The sequence below is a fragment of the Adiantum capillus-veneris genome, chromosome 22 (assembly GCF_014529385.1).
Source record: "Adiantum capillus-veneris isolate H3 chromosome 22, ASM1452938v2, whole genome shotgun sequence".
Taxonomy (NCBI): Eukaryota; Viridiplantae; Streptophyta; class Polypodiopsida; order Polypodiales; family Pteridaceae; genus Adiantum; species Adiantum capillus-veneris.
The window spans coordinates 126243999-126265595 of record NC_140952.1 but is presented as its reverse complement, the minus strand read 5'-3'; the positions used below and the strand labels follow the sequence as shown (position 1 = coordinate 126265595).

The 21597-nt window shown below is 39.9% G+C and overlaps 2 pseudogenes; one reads left to right on the top strand and one right to left on the bottom strand.

Moving 5' to 3' along the window:
- Window positions 1-1959: 1959 nt before the first annotated feature.
- On the bottom strand, window positions 1960-2878 carry LOC147430178 (uncharacterized; annotated as a pseudogene).
- Window positions 2879-14440: 11562 nt separating this feature from the next.
- Window positions 14441-15824, top strand: LOC147430177 (uncharacterized; annotated as a pseudogene).
- Window positions 15825-21597: the final 5773 nt, after the last annotated feature.

The window sequence follows — 21597 nt, the reverse complement described above, 5'->3', positions numbered from 1 at the left end:
GTACCTCAGGTAGAAGATCTGTTTGATAAGCTACAAGGCTCTACCTACTTTAGTAGGTTTGACCTTAAAAGTGTCTATCATCAAATAAGGATAGTGAATGAAGATATCTTAAAGATTGCGTTTCGTACAACATTTCATCTTTATGAATATCTACTCATGCCTTTTGGCTTGAATAATGCACCAGCCACGTTCAATCGTTTAATGGAGAAAATATTTAGACCCTACCAAAAATTCACTAGGATGATATCATCATCTACTCGGAGTCCTTGGAGGAACACAAGGAACATCTCCAAGTGATTTTTCAAGCATTGAGGGAGAACAAGCTTTTTATCAATCAAAAGAAAAGCGAATTTTTCCTTCAAGAGATTCAATACTTAGGTCATATTATCTCTCGAGGTGGTATCCGTATGGATTCATCAAAGTTGGAGGTAATAAACGCATGGCCTAATCCAAGAAATCTACATGAGCTAAGAAGCTTTCGTATGTCTGCATATTATAGACGCTTCATAGAAAAATTCTTTGAAATAACAAGACCATTACATGACTTAACAAAGAAAAATGTTAAATACTCATGGAATGCTAAAGAGAAAATGCTTTTGACAAGCTCAAAGAGAAGCTTTATCTCCCAACCCGTCCTTATGCTTCCGGATGTCTCAAAGCCATTTGAGGTCGTGATTCTTGTGGTGATTGCCTTGGAGTAGTCTTGCTTCAAGAAGGAAATGCCATAGAATATGAGAGTCAAAGGCTCAATGCCAATGAAAGAGTCTTGGGCATATACAAAAAAGAGGTTTTAGCTGTTCTAAATGACCTAGACACATGGAAACACTATCTATTGGGGACTCCATTTATTTAACAAATAGACCACCAAAGTCTCAAGTACTTCATGACGCAAACCAAGATTTTGGACAAACAAATGAGGTGGGCAAATTTTCTTTCGCAATTTTATTTTCATATGCCCACATTTTTTGTAAACACAATCAAGTTGCTGATGCACTTTCACGATGACCAAAAGTTAATGCAGTGTCTATAACAACACACAATGATCTATCTTCTATGATAGATGAGTATGCTACTAACCTTGACTTTAAAGACATAATGTCAGCCCTTGCATTGGGAAAGAAAGAATAACCATTCACCTGGTAGGATGGTTATCTTCTCCATGGCAATAGGCTATGTGTTACCCATTCCCTTCGTGAGAAATTCATGTATGAATCCCATGCTCCTTCCTATGCAGGGAATAGAGGCATTCAACCTACTCTTCGAGGAGTAGAGACATACTTCTATAGGCTTATCATGAAAGTGGACATACAAGAGTATGTTTCAAAATGTGTGGTATGCCAAAGTACTAAGTATGATAGTAGGAAGCAACCTGGATTACTCCAGCCAATGCCAATCCCTAATTCACCATGGGAGAGTATATCCATGGATTTTATCTTTAGATTACCCAAGTCTATGTGTTGTTGGATAATCACACATACAATAAATAATCACCAAGAGATTGGATTCATGTGAATTTAGAGCTAAGCAATACTGTGTGTGTAACAAAAGTAGAAACAAATCAGAGATATGATGAGAGTGCAAGAACTCAGACAAATATCAGAAGTTGTATATCAAGAAAATGCCCAATACAAGTTCTCCAAAACAAGGCTCAGTACAATCCCGTCCTTCCAAAGTTCCCCAACACACAATATAAAGCTGCGACCTGAATTCAGTTATAACTGTCTGATTCTTGGCATACAATAACAATTTTTGATCAGGCTTACAATATCCAACTAGCTACTAACAATAAGACAATACATCCGATATCCGACTGCATATCCGACTATATATCCGACTTTGTATTTACCCTTCAACACATGGCACGCCCCGGTGGTGGATTTTACAAAATCCAACTTGGATCCACACATCCCTTGATCAGTAAAGACCAAGGCAAACAAGAAATGCTATGATTACAACAGTTCAAACATTGGGTTCATTGGGAACTTCATTAGAATCTGATAAATAATCTGAACAAGCATAATAGGTTCAGCCACTGTCACTGATCCAATAGTAGCACCAACAACTCCTGCATCATCTAGCACATTGGTAATCTCTTGTGCTTCTGATCTCTGAATTTCAGCCAAACCTTCACTAGTACCCATCTCCATTGAAATTGGATCAACTGATACCTTTTTCTCAGCAAATGCAGATTTTGCAATACTATTTCCTTTGTAATCATGAACCTATTTTTTGTATAAATCTCTGTCTTCCTTTAACTGTTCCATCTCCTTTAGTAAATCAGCTTCATGGCTACTAACAAACCCTGATATAATCTTCTCATAAGGATATAACCCTGATATAATCTTCTCATAAGGATACTTGATAATGGAACTCGTCTCCTTTCTAAATGTTGCCCACACTTCTTGCATACCTGTTTCCAAATTTTGCTTGAGGACTGACATGTCCCCTTCAGAGATAAGAACACCATTGACATCTACTTCCTCTTCTCCCAACACCTGTTTCTCCAACTGCTCCAAAGTTTTAATTCTCTGATTCAAAATCTGATTCTCCACCTACAACTCTTTATTGACAATGGCCAATTGGTGCATCTTGATTGTAATTTTGTTTCCAACTCCCGTGTCCAGTCCTTAAACATCTGTAGAGAAAGATTTTGTTTGGCTAACTCATTCTGATGTTCCATCGTCAGGTCATGAATTTCCTTCTGATGTGTAACTCTGACAGTCTCCAACTCTTTCTGCAAGGCATTAGCATTGAGAGTTTGATCATGCAAAAGTATTTTGGAAATACTAGAATCAACCACAGATTGTAACTGGGCTTCCATATTTTGCTGTTGTTGATGAATAAACTCTGTAACACCTAAAAGCATCTTTTCTTCCATTCCAGCATCTGTTGGCTTGAAAATCTTTGGAGATGGAAACTCATCAAAATTCAACTGTTTAACTATAGGTTCCACCTCTGCTTTTCTTTTCTTGGACAGATTGAAAGCCTTGCCAAGCTTGACCTGATTTGATGGCACTATATGAGGCTTCTTTTCTAAAATGTCCATGTCCTTCAAAGAGTGCACCACTTCAGGAGTATGCACACTTTTGAGAGCTTCACTATGATTGTATCCTGCTTTAATCATAAACACATAGGTTTTTGCCTTTATTGATCATTGATTAACTCTGCAGGTACTTGCACTCCATGAATATTAAGGTGTGGCTGTGTATACCCTTCTGCCCTGCCTAAATTAGTCAAAGAAAAATCACCAATGTCCAACTTTTTCACATAAGAAAACAATGCTGCCAAGTAAGCACACAACCTGCTGTTTGTAGAAGCTTTCCTCCTGTCAGACATATTAATCTCCCCATTGATCCTCTCATAAACTAGGTAAGCCCAATTAACACTTCCTCCTTGCTCAACAAAGCAGAGAGGAGCAAAATTTTCCTTGGACATATAATCAAATTTGACCAAGAAACAATTTTTTTCTAAATACCACTTCAACTGCTCTCTTCTATAAGTTTTGACATTCTTCAACATGTAATAATTTCTGCCACCCTCTCTGGCTCCAAACTCCTTCTCCAAAAAAAAAATCCGAGCACTTAGGAATCTGAGATGTTACATTGATTGGAAGTTTAAATACCTCAGAAATCAATTGAGGGCTCAAAGCTACATTGGTAGATAGCATTCCCTTTGTTTTTCTGACAATCTCCACTTGAGACTTAGCATACATATTTCCTTTCCACTCTTGCCATGGCAAAACAACAAAATCAAATAAGCCTATCTTCTTTAACCATAGTGAATGTACCTCTGCAGAACAGTCAAGGTCGACTCTGAAATCCACATAGGGCTCCATCAGGGTTTGATACAACTCGATAGGTGTCATTGCCGGTGGACTATCGGGCTCTTGTTCTCCAGAAGGTGGGTCTTCAGGCTCAGGGCTACTCACATCTACCCTCATGGATACTTGCTTTCTCTTCGACCGCTTACTACTTGGCTCTTCTTCATCAAACGTTGATCGGGCAGCAGGTCCCCCTTTTGGTTTGCCCATCATGCATGCAAAGGAATGATGATAGAGAGTAGAGGACTGAAGAGTAGAATGGCGCAAGGGAAGAGAACCAACCCGTACACAGTATGTGAAGAGAAAACGCGACGAGGAAGGAAATAGGCGAATCAGAATATGAACTCGTGCGTTGGAAACGTCAGTTAACTGCACCTTGCTCTTTTCAAGGTACTCATAAAAAATAGAGCTTAGTGGACAATCATCACACTTTTAGATAAAAGTTTGAAAAATTATAATAAAAGAATATCTGACCACCGTAAATCCGATCCAAAAATCAGACATAGTACGAATTCCGACATCTCCACCACACTGCACCTAATTTTCCAAGATCTGAATATCCTCCTGATTGTCCCCCTGAATAGTCTCCTGAATATTCACCTGAATATCCTCCTTCTGAGTACCATTATCTCTGCACATTGCTACATCCATGAACTCATCTGCTTGAACAACTGCTGTTGTAGGCCAATCTAAATGAGGTGGTTTACCAACAAACATTTTTAATCTGAATCCATTAACTGGAGAATCCACTCTTGTCTCATACACATCAGCAACAATAGAAGTACCCTGACCCTTATCCTCAAAAATCTGATATGGTCCCTTGTATCTTAAAGTTAATTTTCTAGGATGTGGTCCCAATCTAGAGTTATAAAGCATAACCCAATCTCCCACCTGAAAAACTTTGAACTTGATATTTTGATTTATCCAAGCTTTTCTCCTCCTCTGAATTATATCAGTTATATCAAAACTGACATGTTTATCTTCTTCCAACTGTAACGAATACCTGCTTCTATGTTGAACAGACATTTTAGGAGTCATTTTCTCAGCACTCACTTTGAGACTAGGTACCACAAACTCCATAGGGACAACTGCTTCAAGCCCATAAACTAGCCTGAATGGAGTCATACCTGTAGTCACTTTGAAAGCTGTCCTAAAGGACCACAAAGCTGAATCTAACTTCTCATCCCAATCCTTCTTATTGTCCTGCATAATCTTCTTCAAAACCCTAATCAATATCTTGTTAGTACTCTATGCTTGACCATTGGCCTGAGGATGATAAGCTGTGGATTTTTTGTGCATGATCATATGAGTTTTAGTAAGTTCAGCGATAATAGCATTCAGAAAATGAGATCCTCAGTCACTTTCTAACTCCACAGGACAACCAAACCAAGTCATGATATTATGATAACGAAACCTTGCCACACTAGCAGTTGTATTTTGTTTCAATGCTATAGCCTCCACCTATTTAGTACAATAATAAGTAGCCACCAATATGTACTTGCATCCTCTGCTAGTAGTTGGCTTCACTGGTCCCACAAAATCTAGACCCCATTTCTGAAAGGCTTCTAGAGGCAAAATAGGATGATCATTCATTCTCTCTGTAGAATCAGGTTGACCCATTTTCTGACACACCACACAACTCTTAGCATAGTTGTGAGCATCTTTCAACACAGTGTGTCACCATAATCCTGCTTGTAAAATTTTCTTTCCTGTAATGTCTCCAAAAAAATGTCCTCCAGCAGCCCCAAAATGTGCTTCTTGTAAAACAGCTGATTGTTCAAAATCAGGGACACGTCTTCTAATGACCTGATCAATTCCTTTCTTATATAAAGCTCCAGAAATAACCAAGAAAGGTCTACTTTTTAGTGCAAACTTTCTTCTCGGATTTGTAGAAAAGTCTGATGACATTGTGCCATCCATAAAAAATACTAACATCTGATCATACCAATAATCAGAATTGACAGTTTGAACATCAAACAACTGAGCATCAGGCAGATCATCAATAACACCTGTAGGCTTTTCACCTGTTTTAATCTGACTTAAATAATCTACAATAGCATGCTCCTTGCCTGGTGTATGAATAATAACAACATCAAATTCTTGCAATAATAACATCCATCTGGCCAATCTTCCTGTAAGCAATGGTTTTTTGATTAAGTAAAGCAAAGCCTGATGATCTACATGAAAGATCACCCTGTTTCACAACAAGTAATGCCTGACTTTGGTCAAAGCATACACCATGCCCAAAGCTTCCCTTTCAGTCACTGCATAGTTTCTTTCAGCAGAGGTTAACACACGAGAAGCATAATATACACGTCTGAACCATCCCCTGACACCTTCCTGCATCAATACAGCTCCAACAGCCACATCTGAAGCATCCACAAAAACATGGAAAGGTAAATTCCAATCAGGAGCCTGTAGAATAAGAGTAACTGATATCATCTTCTTCAATAGTTGGAAGGATCTTTCTTGAACATCAGACCATACAAGAGGTACATGTTTCTTTGTCAAATGAGTAAGAGGCATGCATACATTGGCTAAATACCTGATATACCTGCTATGCCACTTAAAGATCCAACAAATCTACCCAACTCCTTAACATTTGTAGGAGCCTTTGCTGCCTGAATTACTTCAACCTTCTTATCATCAATGGACATCCCCTGATGAGATACCACATGACCCAATAGAATACCACTCTTTATTGCAATCACACTTTTTTAAGGATTCAGACACATTCTGAACATCCTACACCTTTCAAAGCATAACCTTAAATGGTGCAAATGTAAGTCCTTTTTTCCAAACAATGAAAAATCATCCACAAACACCCTCATGAAATCCTGCAACAAATAAAAGTCTTATAAGCTGTGTAATTCAAAGATGGTGGACCATTCTTTAGCCCAAAATTCATGACAGTAGAAGCATAAGCCCCCCATTCTGTTATAAAAGCTGTTTTGTGCCTATCTTGCTCAGCCACCTGAATCTAGTTATACCCAGAAAACCCATCCAAAAAACTATACATTTCCTGTCCAGCTACTGCATCCAAAATAGCATCACAAAAAGGCATAGGGAAAGGATCAGTAATAGTTGCTGCATTTAATTTCCTCTAGTCCACACAAACCCTGATTTTCCCATTCTTTTTGGGAACCACAATAATAGGAGACAACCATGTGACTTCATGGATAGGTTGTATAAACCCAACAACTAATATTGCAACAAGTCCTGTAAAAATTGACCATCCACATGTACACTAACCTTCACCATTTTAGGATCTTCTTCAATGCCCAAATTAAGCTCCTTCAACTCATCCTGTTCAACCCTCTTGGATTGCCCAAACCTTTTATTGTACAACTTCTCCACCATATCTTTAGCCTCTTGTTCTTCCTGTAGACTTACCTCCTTAGTCGTAGAAGCCACACTATGATCTATCATCCTTAATACCTCAACTCCTTGAATTTCTTGTCCTGAAACACGTGCTTCTTCCCCAGACTCTGATTCTTCATCCTTCTGCAAAATACCCTCAACATCCACCTCAAACACTGGTATAATTGTAGGGTTGGCCTGTAAGAATGCTTCTTCCTCATCATACTCAACCTCCTCTGCTAAGTTAATCGATTGGGCAAACATGGGTCTCTCCTTGCCCGAAATTTGCTTCCTCCCAAGCACAGGAATAGTAAGAACCTGTTTACTTTTGGTAAGAACAACCTGATTCTCCCCCCAATCCTGTTTTACCTTGGCTAATCTAAACCAAGGTCTGCCAAGAAACATCTCATAAGAACTATGGCCTTCTTTCATCCTGAGTACCACAAAGTTCACCAGAAATTTCATACCTGATATTAACACAGAAGTTTGTCTTAAAATTCCAACTGGTTGCACCCTTGTTTGATCAGCCATTTTAACCTGGAAAGGTGTTGGTTCTAATTTTCCCAAATTCATAGCAAGATACACAGATTTAGGTAATATGTTCACTCCAGAGCCTACATCAAGCAATACCTCTTCAAACAGTCTTCCTTGAAAAGTCCCCTGAATTACTGGTACTACAAAATCAACATCAAAAGGGTGAATAGAGTCTCCACCTGGTTCAACAATGGGTTGTGAGGACAATTCAGGTCCTCTTCCCAACAATTTATTCAACAATCTATCCCTGAAAGCTGGAACCAAACACAGCATCTGATCTAAGGACAATTGCAAAGGAGAGTTGATCAGTGATCAAACCAATCCCTTGCTTCACCTAAAACCTGCACCTCCTCCCTGTTAAGAGATGAAGATTCTGCTAACTCGAAAACTCCATTATCCAAAACCTGATGTCTTTGCTCCTTTTCCACCTATTGGTGCACCCTATCTCTGATCTCTTTTTGTTGTTTCCAGTCAATAGGACCCTTGGACTTGGACCTAGTTATTGCTAAAACCTCAATTCCCTCAAAGTTCAAATCAGAATAACTGTTACCTGCATCCTCATCAAGTATTTCCTCAATAATAACAGAGGAAGCTGGTCCATGTACAGGTGCTCTAAAAATTGATATGTCAATAATGATAACATTAGCCTGAGCCTGAGGTGGCAGATTTTGAGGAGCTGGGGGTGGTCTTGCTTGCTGATTGTCCTAATTATAAGGTACAACAGGTATCCCTCTTTCTTCTCTGTGTTTGACCCATAAGTCGCATCGGATTCCTACAAAATGATTATGATATCCACAATACACACAAGGCATGACTCCTTGTTGTCTCCTCTGATTATTATCCTGATTTTTGCTTGGCTGCCTGGGAGGTCCCTGAAATGGTGGTCTTCCCCTGAAAGGAGCCACCTGATTGACATCAACCATAGCCCTACCCCTACCCACATTGGGAGGTGGTTTATTTCTCTGCTTTGGATTATACCAACATTGAGCAGTGGTATGCCCATCCTTTTCACAAAATCTCTTGTCACTTGGAGCAAGAATAGAATAACCTATACCCTTTAATTTCTGCACCAATTCATCTTCAGCATCCTTCTTATCCTTTTTCTTACCACTACTTGGAGACCCCTTTTTCTTCCTCACTTTACTTTTGCTACTGTCACTATCAAATGAAACTTCAGACTGAGAATCCGACTCTGAGTGTTCTGTTGATGTAGAATCACCACTGGAATCAGAACTCTTCCTTCTTCTGGACTTAGTCATGCCCAATCTTTTCTCAACTCTAGAGGCAGCTACCACCAAATTGTCAAAACCACCTACAATATCAATACTTGCCACAACATTCTTCAAACCTGTCCTTAACCCTTTTAGAAAGTACCCTGCCAACATTTCATTAGTGGGCCTCTCATTACCTTGAAGCCTCTCAACCAAAATCCTGAATTTTTGGGCAAAATCTTCCACCAACATTGAACCCTGTTTAATTCTTCTGAGTTTACTCAGAACATCAGTAGGAGTTTTCTCCTTTCTAAATCTTTGCAAGAAAGCAACTTTCAACTCATCATAAGTTGTAAAATGAGCAACACCATATTGGCTAAACCAACTCATAGCCTTACCTTCCAAAGTAGCTGCAAACTACTGTAATTTGATATTATCAGGGAAGATACCCTGATATCCACTAGCCTAACACCTGGTTTCAAACTAAGCCACATGGAAATCTGCATCCTCCTTAGACCTACCCTTGAACTTTACTGATTTGATTTGTGGATTAGGGGGTGGTTGAGCCATCTGAATAGGTTGTTTCTGCCTCCGAGGTCTTTGCCCAGGAGCTAACAACAGTGGATCAAAGCTAAGTTGATGTCTACTTCTATTTGGTCTTCTTGCCAAGAGTAGCACCCCCAAGAATTGCCTCACTAACCTTTCCTCTGATGCTCCATCACTACCTTGTCCTTGATTTAGCAATGGAACTTCAGGTGGTGCAGTAGGTGCATTATCATCACTTAAAGAACCATAATGAAAGGGATCTATATTTCCAGCTTGAGTCTGAGCACGGGTATAGTACACTCTTGACCTTCTCCTACCCCTCTCGGACATGCATCATCTTTGAATAATACACAAAGCACAGTACGACCCTTAGAAACCGAATTACAGCCTCAATGCGAGATCTGCAGACAACGGGATTGCCAATATGTTGTTGGATAATCACACATACAATAAATAATCACCAAGAGATTGGATTCATGTGAATTTAGAGCTAAGCAATACTGTGTGTGTAACAAAAGTAGAAACAAATTAGAGATATGATGAGAGTGCAAGAACTCAGACAAATATCAGAAGTTGTATATCAAGAAAATGCCCAATACAAGTTCTCCAAAACAAGGCTCAGTACAATCCCGTCCTTCCAAAGTTCCCCAACACACAATATAAAGTTGCGGCCTGAATTCAGTTATAACTGTCTGATTCTTGGCATACATTAACAATTTTTGATCAGGCTTACAATATCCAACTAGCTACTGACAATAAGACAATACATCCGATATCCGACTGCATATCCGACTATATATCCGACTTTGTATTTACCCTTCAACACTATCCATGGAAATATGGGTGGATAATAGGCGACAGGTTTAGCAAGCAAGCACACTTTATTCCTGTGAAAAAGACTATTTAGGCACACCAAATGGCAACTCTCTTCATATCTCAGATTTTCAAACACCATGGATTGTCAACATCCATCGTGTCAGATTGAGATCCTAGAATGACTATAATTTTTGGAAAGGTCTCTTTGAAAATCTAGGTATAAGACTGAATTTCTCTTTGGTCTATCACCCACAAACGGATGGCCAAAATGAGATAGCCAATCGTACAATACTCGATCTACTAAAGACGTATGTTACAGAAGTAGATCAACGCTCACAATGGGAAAAGTACTTACCCCTTGTAGAGTATGCATACAATAATACTGTCCATATTTCTACAGGAAAAGCACCTCTTTTTGAAATCATAGAGGAAAGACCGAAAAGTCCCTTGCTACTTAAAGTACATGGGAAGATCTTTGCTTTCGATGAGTATATCCGCCCTGACCTATAAGAATCTTTCCAAAAGATTAAGGAGGCTATATCCATCTCTCAACAAAGGCAAAAATCTTCTGCTGACAAGCACAGAAGGGCCTTAATGGGGTTAAAGAAATAAATTGGGTCTTACTTAAGTTTCCCAAGGCTCGATTGAGACAAACGGCAAGCAAAAATCCTATGGGCCATCAAAAGTATTATGCTAAACTAGCAAAAAGATACTATGGTCCTTTTCAAATCTTGAATCCAATCAATGAGATGGCTTATCAACTCAAGCTTCCCAACCATTGGCTCATACACAATGATTTTCATGTGAGCCTACTTAAGCCTTACAAAGCAGAGCCACAAGTGAACCAATTATTGAAGACCCTCCCAAAATCAAAGACCAAGAAGAGGTGCTACAACCCAAAGCTATCCTTTGGCATGAAGACAAGGTACTACGACATGGTAATATTATGCAAAGGTATCTTATTAAGTTCAAAAATTATCCTTTTGAACATGCTAGATCGATGCCAGGAATACAACTTAAGGATAGTATGAATCTTGTCAATGCTTTCAATGCTACGTTAGAGTAAGCAAATGTACATGTTTCTTTTTAATGATCAATGTTTTTGTCTTAAAAGAGTAATTCTCTTTTTATTGTGCACAAATTTAAGTAGTATGCATGCTTAGAATCATGTTTGTGAAGACGACGTCTCTCAAACACCAAGTATAATTTGTCACTCTACTTGGGAGAATGAAATGGACTAAAGAGCATACATGATTGCGGCACTTGCATCTCCCAAATACAAAATGGATTAGTCATCCAACTTGGAATGATGTTGTAGGGTAAAAAGGGATCCTCTACCGGCTAAGAAACATTGACTAATGACTAAGGATTTATCTCTTTTACCTCATAGTCGAGGACGCGACTATGATTTCAAGAGAGAGGTAATGTCATAAAATCTAATATCTAACCAACCCAAATGATTTTCTCATATTAAACTGATCATTCAATGTGGGAGAATAAACGGAAACTCACCATAAAACTTTGTAGGAATTGTTTCATTTATGCATACGTCTAGAGTAGCCAAGATTTGGTTCTAGAAAAAAGGTTGCAAGGGTTAAAATATAGACATGTGCTTATGAATATATCTCAACATGGGGCTTGGTAAAATGGGTCCCAAATGAGAGATGGTCTATCAAAGAGCAAGACTAGCTAACAGAGCTTAAAGACCTTTAGCTTCATTAAAGACCTCAAAAGGTTAGTGTTAAAAATCCTTTGACCTAAGGCAAGCTATAAGTGTGCTTGAGGCGGGAACCCGGCCCAAGCTTGAGGTGCTTTTCGTGCTTGCTAACTAAGGTGCTTGAGGTACTTGAGGTGCTTAATGACTAATCTACTAATGTGCTCCATGACTAAGGTGCTTGAGGGGTTAAGGTGTTCAAAAAGTCAAAGCATATCGCTAATCATGAGGGGGCGAGCCCTCTTTGTAGGAGCTAGATAGAGAAAACACACACCCTCACACAAGGCAAGCTTGGTATAAAGAAAGCAACTAGGACACTTGTCAAGATCCTCTTCAGGCTTCCTTCATAGGGTGCCTAAAGCTAGTTGGTTGGCCTCCGAAGGGGTCCATTGATAATTTAGTTAATTTACTTAATTGTTTTTGCATTTTTCAAGTCCTCTCTCTCAAAGGGGTAAGAAGTACACTTGTCCTAATGCTACCCTTGTTGCTTAATATGCACCAAGCAGGTGATTGGCCAAGGTCCAATCAAGTGCAAGCTAGTGCTAGAAGAGGGGGTCAACCAAAGCAAGGAGGGGGCTAGCTTGGGGATTATACTCTCCCACACACACACACACACACACACACACACACACACACACACACACACACTCATTTTGTGAGTTGAAAAGTGCAGGAGCTCCATCTCCTTCTCCAAGCTTGTAGAGAAGTTGAGAGCCTACACCAACACTCTTGGCTATGGAATGCAAATCCAACCAACAGCCATGCTCCAATGCTTAAGCTTGACATCTTCTCCATCTTCATTACCATTCTATTATGTATGCTAAGCAAGAAGAGTGATTATAAGTGAGGAACTATTTATTTCTCTTATGAATGTTTCTTCTTCCTCTTCCCTATCCTCATTCCCCGCTAGCTCTCTTCACCTTTGAAGGTGTTTGAGGCCTTGGGACTAAGGTTGGGGACGGTTAACGCTTTTTACAATGTCTATGTTATGCTAGTGATTCATGAAGCTTTCCATCTTCAATGCATCACCTAGGTCACAAAGAACACAATGATTGTATTGTACCAAGTCTCTCTTGATGGGAGAATCTATAATACAAAAGACTATTGGAGGGGGGACCGCTGGCTCCACGTAAATCTGATCCTCAACTCTTGTTAAGTTCACTAAACTCTCTCTCTTGCAAAAGTATTTTTCATGCCATGTTAATAAAGTGTTATGGTTATGTTGCTACCGCTAATTAAGTTCACCCTCTATGTTCTCAAAGTAGCCTCACAAAAATTCTCACTCTAATTATCCTAATTCCGCTATTCTCAAAAGTTCATAGGCCATTTCCATTACATGACATGTCTACTATCTAAAGTTTGTCTGCTTCCTACAATGACATCGTAGATGGAAGAGCTATTGACATGTCTACTATCTAAAGTTTGTTTGCTTCCTACAACGACATCATGGATGGAAGAGCTATTGATATGTTTATTATCTAAAGTTTGTTTGCTGCCTATAATGACATCTTGGATGAGAGTAATCAAAAGAAGGAACATGAGGTTCTTGCTGTTGCATTAATCAACACTATTGTGTACTTGTGGAATAACCCCGAACCTAAAACCCAAAACCAAAGTGGGTCATCCTTCTTTGACATTTCTCAATTCTATCCTATCGTTTTGAAAGCATACAAAGCATACCTCTCTAGTACTCTTTGCTCCTATCAATCCTCTATTACCGCCATCTAGTCGAAATTGGTCTAACATGAATGTTTTCATCACCTTGTTGTCACATTCAAAATAGGATAATATGCCTAGAATTAGCTGTATAAACTGATACTCATTTAATCACCTAGTTGATTTGAAAAAGATATATTGGCCCACCACTGAGATACAGAGTGCTAGTAATCACAAAGAGGAATTTTCAACTTTGTTGTCAGACGTCTTGCAGACTAAGCACACTAGATAGTTATTTTTAGAGGACTTTGTTAGTTTGGTGTGGATTAAGGGAGGTTTTTTATCTTATTCCAGCACATCATCGCAATTCTTTAGCTCCTCACCTCGGTGCAACACATCTAGTAGGTCGTCGCAATCAACAGCTCCGAAGCTCGAAGCAACACATCCACCAGGTGATAACAGGGGTTGTCTCTCTCTCTCTCTCTCTCTCTCTCTCTCTCTCTCTCTCTCTCTCTCTCTCTCTCTCTCTCTCTCTCTCTCTCTCTCTCTCTCTCTCTCTCTCTCTCTCTCCCATGGTTTTTTTCTCACTCGTCTATGTTTCTAATCACCTCAACCATATATCCCATTTGAAGCCGCCCGTGCGTGATAGTGTGGAGGCTATTCTCGCTAATTGAAGGACTCTTTATTTATGATCTTCAAAGTAGGCTTGCTTTCAATTGAACATGTGTGCATGCTCAGAGACATAAAGCAGACTGAAGTAGGCTTTCTGCATAGATTGCGGAAATGTCGCCTCTTCAAGTGCATCGAGTGCAAAAATGTCTTCTCTTCAAGTGCATCGATCGTAGGACAAGGCCAAGAAGCTCTAGCTACCTGTAGCACTCTCAATTGAGCGTGTGCACATGTTTTCACAGAAACGTAATGGTGGTGGGCATGCTAAGAGAAAGCTTTCTTTTAAACATGATACCATGACACTTGCTAATGTTATGCTTGAGCTTGTTGAGCCGGAGACCTATTATCCTTTTCAGTTCAGGAAAAGAAACGGCAAAACCCAATCGATGGGGGAAGGAAGAACACCTTTGGCTGTGGGACGATGGACTGACTTCGAGCAAAGCCTCCATGCCTGGTTTCTAAGACAGACGAGGCGACAAGCGCCTACTGCTCAGCTAGGATCTCCCTAGGGTTTTTTGAGTGGGATACTCACACCTGAGAGGTTTTTAAGATGGGGCATGCATGGAATCTCTGTATCCAAGGAAGATGAGATTAGAACAGCTTTGGCAGTTTCTGTGTTTATACCTGTGAATGAGGCTGCTAGACCCTCAAGGTTAAATATATGTTTCACGCTGAATTCCACAGAAAGTATTCAATGTGCTAGATCGAATGTAGATTGGGCGGGTTTCATTGTTAGCGCAAGTGTGTCACCTGTTATTGACATTTTTCAGCATCTTCGCTTGCCAGCCAAAATTAAGCCTCCCTGACAGTTTCAAATACCTCCTGATGCCCATGTAGTGGATCTTCTATTGTCTTCAAATGAAGATGAATGCAACATGGTCAGATTTGCAGTGGTGCAGCTTTACTTGTACATGATTTTGGAAGAGGCTGAGTATGGGGTCTTATGCTCTAAGGAACAATATGTATTCTTCAAGCGGGTTGGAGATCCTGCACACAAGGTTCTTCTGATTTCAAAAACTTTCATGTGTAGTGATCCAATTGGCATCCGTCAGTGCATCTTGTTCATGTGCCATCTTGCTCAGACTTCATCGATCATAAGTGTAGCTAATGTGGACCAGGCAGGGCCAACCCCTTTAATGAGCAAGCTTGTAACTCCAAGAGGCCAAAAATGCTTACACTCTCAAGTCTCCTTACATCTGAAGGTTCCTATGAGAAGGGCATATCCATTGTTGGAGGAAACCTTGTCCTCTTGCATTTTCTATTTAGAAGAGTATGTGCCAGATGTCTATTTTACTCCGAACATGTTGTCAGCTCAATGTTCTTATCCAGCAAAGTCCAAGTGTTTGAAGTGCCAAGATGGTGCTCTGGAATGTAGTGTTCGTGATGCTCTAGAATTCAGTCTAAATGGCTCTTCAAACAGAGTCTTTGTGTGGAAGATGTGTTAGCCTAAAGTTGGAATGTATTGCAGATCCCCGATGGGCAAGGCAAGTATGGATAGGTGGCCAGAGCTAGAGTGAGTGGATAGGATTGAAGTGTTTGAGTTGTGAAGTATGACAGTCCTTTGGGATCGTCATCAAAGCTCTACAATGCAAGTTATGGCCATTGGAGTATTTTTCGAGGGTTGGGTATGTACGGAGTTGACTGCATTGGAGGGCATGTTGTCTAGAGGAATTTCTGGCCTTGCGAGAGTTTAAGAAGGCAGTATACACCATGTGGAACTGACAGGAAGTGATGGCTCATCAATCAGAGTCTTGGGTAGCAAGATAGGGCGGATTAAAGCTGGGAGTTGATGCAAAGAAGAGAGTGCCTGATGCTTTTTTCTCGTGTCTCTTGGTTCAAGGCCACAATAGGGTTGAGGTGCGGTGCAGATTATACAAATCAAATTTGGGGGAGTGGCAGCTTGGCCATTGAACAAGTGAGAAGGGAGTAGGAGAAAATGCAATATGGCCTCAAAAAGGGTTTTAGTTTGAAGGCCAAGAGGAATTTTTGTGGAGCCTTGAGAGGTTGGGATGCTCGGAGCATGCCATGTGGCCCTACGATGGTCCCATATACAAAATCTGAGGTTGGGTTTACGGTGTACTCCTCAGTGCATCAAGAGAGAGAGGGAGGGAGAAGCTCTCCTCTCTCATGACGATGGTGGGGATTGTTTGGGCACTGCATGCGTGCGTGCATGTTGGCAGCCCTGGCCACTACTGGGTGGATTTTGACCATGCAATGACAACAGCCGGCTATGGACGATGCCCAACAAAAGTGGCTTTGCAATGCAATGATGTGGCAACTCGTATTGGCCCAGCTACGGTTGAGTGTGTATGGTGTTAGGAAATATGACGTAGCTAAGTAGATAATTGAGTAGATTACTGAATGGAGAGAGATAATTTACACACACAAGAGATGATAAAGTAGAGAGAGAGAGAGAGAGAGAGAGAGAGTACACCACGATATACGTGGTTCACCCAATGCTAGGGCTGCGTCCACGGGAAAGCAGCCACTCAATGGCTTTATAGTACTTCAAAACAAGAAGTAGGTTACAAAGGAACTATAGCCTTTTGGAGCTCCCGCCTTGCTTCACTCTCACCACCTCACCCCCACCTTGTTGCATCAACTTCACACTATGAAATGTGTGTAGAAATGGCCTCCCTTTATAGGCCAAAAGGGCTGGCTGCCCTCTCAGCCATGTGTAGGCGCCCTTGTGTAGAATAAGTCCAAATTGGACCCTCCAATCCGCCCATGTGTGTCCGCCCTTGAGAAGACAAGTCCGGTTTTGAATTCGGCCCCCGGCCACCAACCATTGACATTAGGAAAATTTTGAACTCATTTTTGGGCCTTTTAAGAGTGCCACATCATCAAAGTTGTGCAAAAGAAAGCAACCCGATAGACCCCTCTAAATATTGCTTAGAACCCCATGATATGACCTATCATTGGAAAGTTCTTGAAAAATGGATTCTAAAGAGCCAAGGTCCGAAAAGTTTGGATGACTTCTATGAAAGTTATGCCATTTTTTTTCAATCAGCCAGGTTTTGTTACCGTTACGGTAATCACCTTTTTCTAGATCTACATGAAGGCAATGTCCGATACATGCATGCTATATATCAATAGATAGCATTTGAAGAGTAGATTCTAAATATCCAACCTCCGACAAGTTTGGATCTTATTTGCAAAAAATTTACCGATCCCCACTTTTTGAAAGCTATGCCACATCAACAATTCTTACAAGGCCCATTTTTGAGTCCAAACTTTTCCTAATGCTTCCGAACACCGGCCAACCGACCGATCGTTTTCCGACCACTTTCCGGCCGCCGTTTGACCATAATATTCGGGCGAAAAAGGAATATTCCGGCTCGAGACTGGGCGTGAAAATTTTGGTTTTCGGCGAGTGACTTTATTCTTCGGTGAGTTATTTTTCTTCACGCACGATGGCTTCTCCTCATAACGGGGGCCTTACAAATGTGCATTTTTAACACAGAAAATTACAAGGGATAAATCAGGCTCCATACTTAACAATCTTCCACTTGGAGATTGATCTCCAAACCAAACCTGTGACTGCTTTCCATCCTGGCTTCTTATCCTTGAATGCCAATTGAAGATGAACAAAATCTCAACTTCTCCCTGTTGACCATCTTTGTAAACATGTCTGCAGGATTTTCACTTGTATGCACCTTTCCTAGCTTTAGCTCTCCCTCTTCCAAAAGAGTGCGTATGAAGTGATATCTCACCTCAATGTGCTTTGTCCTTGAATGAAAGGTTGAGTTCTTCGCAATATGGATAGCCCTTTGGCTATCACTGTACAAGACACAATTGTCTTGTTTGAATCCAAGCTCTTCTAAGAATTTGTGAAGCCACATAATTTCTTTGCTTGCCTCCGTCATTGCTACATACTCTGTTTCCGTGGTAGAAAGTGAGACCACTTTCTGCAGCTTTGAAGCTCAGCTTACTGTTGTGCCTCCAATCGTGAAGACATAGCCAGTAGTGCTCCTTCAAGTATCTTTGTCACCTGCCATATCTACATCAGCATACCCTTCTAGAAAAATATCAGTTCCTTCAAAATACAAAGCATTTATTGTTGTTCCTTTTAGATACCTAAGTATCCACTTCATAGCTTGACACTGCTCTTTATCTGGGTTGTCCATGAGCCTACTTACAACTCCCACTGCATGTGCAATGTCTGGTCATCTCCAGACCATAGCATACATAAAAGAACCTACTGCTGCAGCATATGGAACTTTAGACATATAGGCTATCTTCTCTTGTGTCTTTAGACACATATCCTTGGTTAGTTTAAAGTGACGAGCTAAAGGTGTAGAAACCATTTTTTTTAAATTTTGCATTGCAAACCTTTCTAGTACCTTCTTGATGTAATCCTCTTGAGATATATTTATTGTCTTCTTCAGGTTCTTTCCCTTGATATCTTCATACCAAGTATCCTCTTTGCAGCACCTAAATATTTCATTGAAAAAGATTTAGACAGCTCCTCTTTTAGGTCTTTGATGTCCTGCATGTTAGCACTTACAATCAACATGTCATCAACATACAACATTAGTATGATGAACTTTCCATCTCCCAAATTCTTTGTGTAGATGCAATGATCTGAGTTGCATCTTCTGAATCCATGATCTAACATCCATCGGTCGAACTTCAAGTACCATTGTCTTGATGCTTGCTTTAAACCATACAAGCTTTTCTATAATCTGCAAACCATTTTCTCCTTACCTTTTACTTCATACCCCATTGGTTGAAGCATGTAAATTTTCTCCTCTAAGTCACCGTGAGGGGATGCCGTATTTACATCCATTTGCTCAAGATTTAGATCATGAGTAGCCACAAGGCTTAAGACAAGACTAGTTGAGTTCATTTTTACAACAAGAGAAAATATTTCATTGAAGTCAATACCTTTCTTTTGAGAAAACCCTTTTACCACAAACCTAAACTTGTACCTTTTCTTCCCACCTTCTTCTTCCTTTAGCTTGTACACCCATTTGTTTTGAAGTGCCCGCCTACCTTTAAGCAACTCAATCAACTCCCATGTTTGGTTGCGATGTAGTGAGTCCATCTCCACTTGCATGCTTTTCGTCCATTCTTCTTTGGATTCGTGTTGCATAGCTTCTTTGTATGATTTCGGCTCTCCAGAATCTCAGATCAAGAGATGGTTGAAGGAAGGAACAAACCTTTCTGGAGGTCTACTTGCTCTTGTAGATCTTCAAGGAATAGGTTGAGGCTCCTCATTTGGTTGACGTTGTTGCACGTTGTCACCATTTGCACTCCTTGAGTCTTCACCGTTCTCAAGCTCCATGTACTCATCACCTGTTTCTTTTGTTTGTTTTCTTTCCAAGTAATCTTTGTACATATTTTTCTCATTCAAAATTACATCCCTACTTCTAAAGATTTTACCATTTACAAGATTCCATAGGCGATACCTAAAGTCACCTTCTCCATAGCCGATGAAGAAACAATTTTTGGACTTTGCATCTAGCAATGCACCCTAAGTAAGATTGTACTGCTATGATACTCTGTAGTTGGTGTGAACACTACCTTAAAAACTTACTTTTAGTAGGTACTTTTACCCTAGCATTAATTTGTAAAATCTTGTTAATTATACCCCCCCTCCAAAGCGTGATGTGTTGCGCTTTAATGGCTCTGTCCCACCATTTTTCAGGGCGTCCATGTGCGATTATGGCGCATCTATTCTGGCTTTTGCAGTAGAGTCGACCTCAGTTTATGCATCTACCCCCCATTCCCAAATAGTTCTTATTGAATACATCTCTCAAGCCTAGCTGATACACTGGCTATGTTTGTCGGCTCTCTGCAACAATATCATAGGTTTCCTCTCCCTTAACTGGCTGCTCGCCTTGCCTTGAACCTTGCACCGAGAAAATCTTTGGGATCTTCTTGGTGGACCTAGCTGCCTTGACGTGTTGTAAAAGAAGGTGAGGGTGATGACTTCCCCTCACTTAATTAGCCTTGTTTATTTTATTGTTTACCTTTTACTAATATGAGAGTAATTGGTATCGTGGGTAACGCTGTGGTTTTGCTCCTCGCACCATGGAGATTTCTGTACAACCAATTGCTACACATGTTTTTTCTATGCATCATTTTTTCACTATGGTCGTTTGCATAAATTTTAAAGTACTTGGTCATGCTATTGGAAAAACATATGTACTCTATCGTTATTAGTTTATTTGCAAGTTTTTAAGCATAAAATGAAATGAGGTGCATGATCTTCTTACTGGCTCACTGACTGCATTGTTGAAACTATCGATGATATCTGCATTTTGGAAATCTAATGGGATAAGGTTGGTTTCTGTTGCCTGAAGTGGTCAAGGCCAAAATCTTTTGATAACTAATTACTATGGAACTGTGGTTGCTGTAATTTGATTTTTTATATTGTTTAGGAAAGCTAACTTTACTAAAAATGGTTTTTCTTGACCACTTCTTTGACTCAATGTAGCCTCGAACTTTGAATATTGTCCGCATACTGTATACTATATATGACTTTGAGTTGTATAATGTTCGCATGATATTGTTATCTCAGTTATCTTTTAGCTTTGCGCTTACTATGATATAATGAAACTTGTGACTTGATTATTTGTGGAGGGATTGATTGAGAAATGTTGGCTCCTTGCCAGGGTTCCCTCTCAAAATTAGGTAAAATGTCCCATTTTTATGATGGTATGATGCTGATCTAATAGCTTCTAGGTATTTCAACTAATCCTCATATTTACATTTTTATGTGAGATGCTTCTCCTTCATTTGATAACAAGCTTGATGTTGTATATTCTCACTACCATAGGGATTACACTTAGGATGGATGGATAGTATGGTTGTGGTTAATGTGAATTACTATGATTTTGGTTTGACTTAACTTCAACAACGTGTTATAAAGCTTATATGGACAAAGATTGCTAAATCAAAAACTTTGGCCTATACTGAGTATAGCTGGACTCATTTTCTAACTCATAGCTCTAGTTCTAAGGGCTTTAATATATTCTAAAAATTGGATTTTGCAGACCATGGCTTGATACTTTGGCTTATACTAGGGGTTCTACTCGATAGATTTTTTTTGGATTAGGTTTAACTACGGTTCATAATTTTCTGGGGAAGCTTTCTCTACTACCTCCCTGTACCTCTCGACAAAGTTGGCTTCTAAAAAATCTGATTTTTTTGGCTCGGGTTTGTCCTGGCTTGGCAATATTGCTCTGATGATACTTTTTTAGATTAGTTATACCAGTATATGTATTATAGTGTCTTGACCCCGTGCATTTTGGACAGGTCTAAAC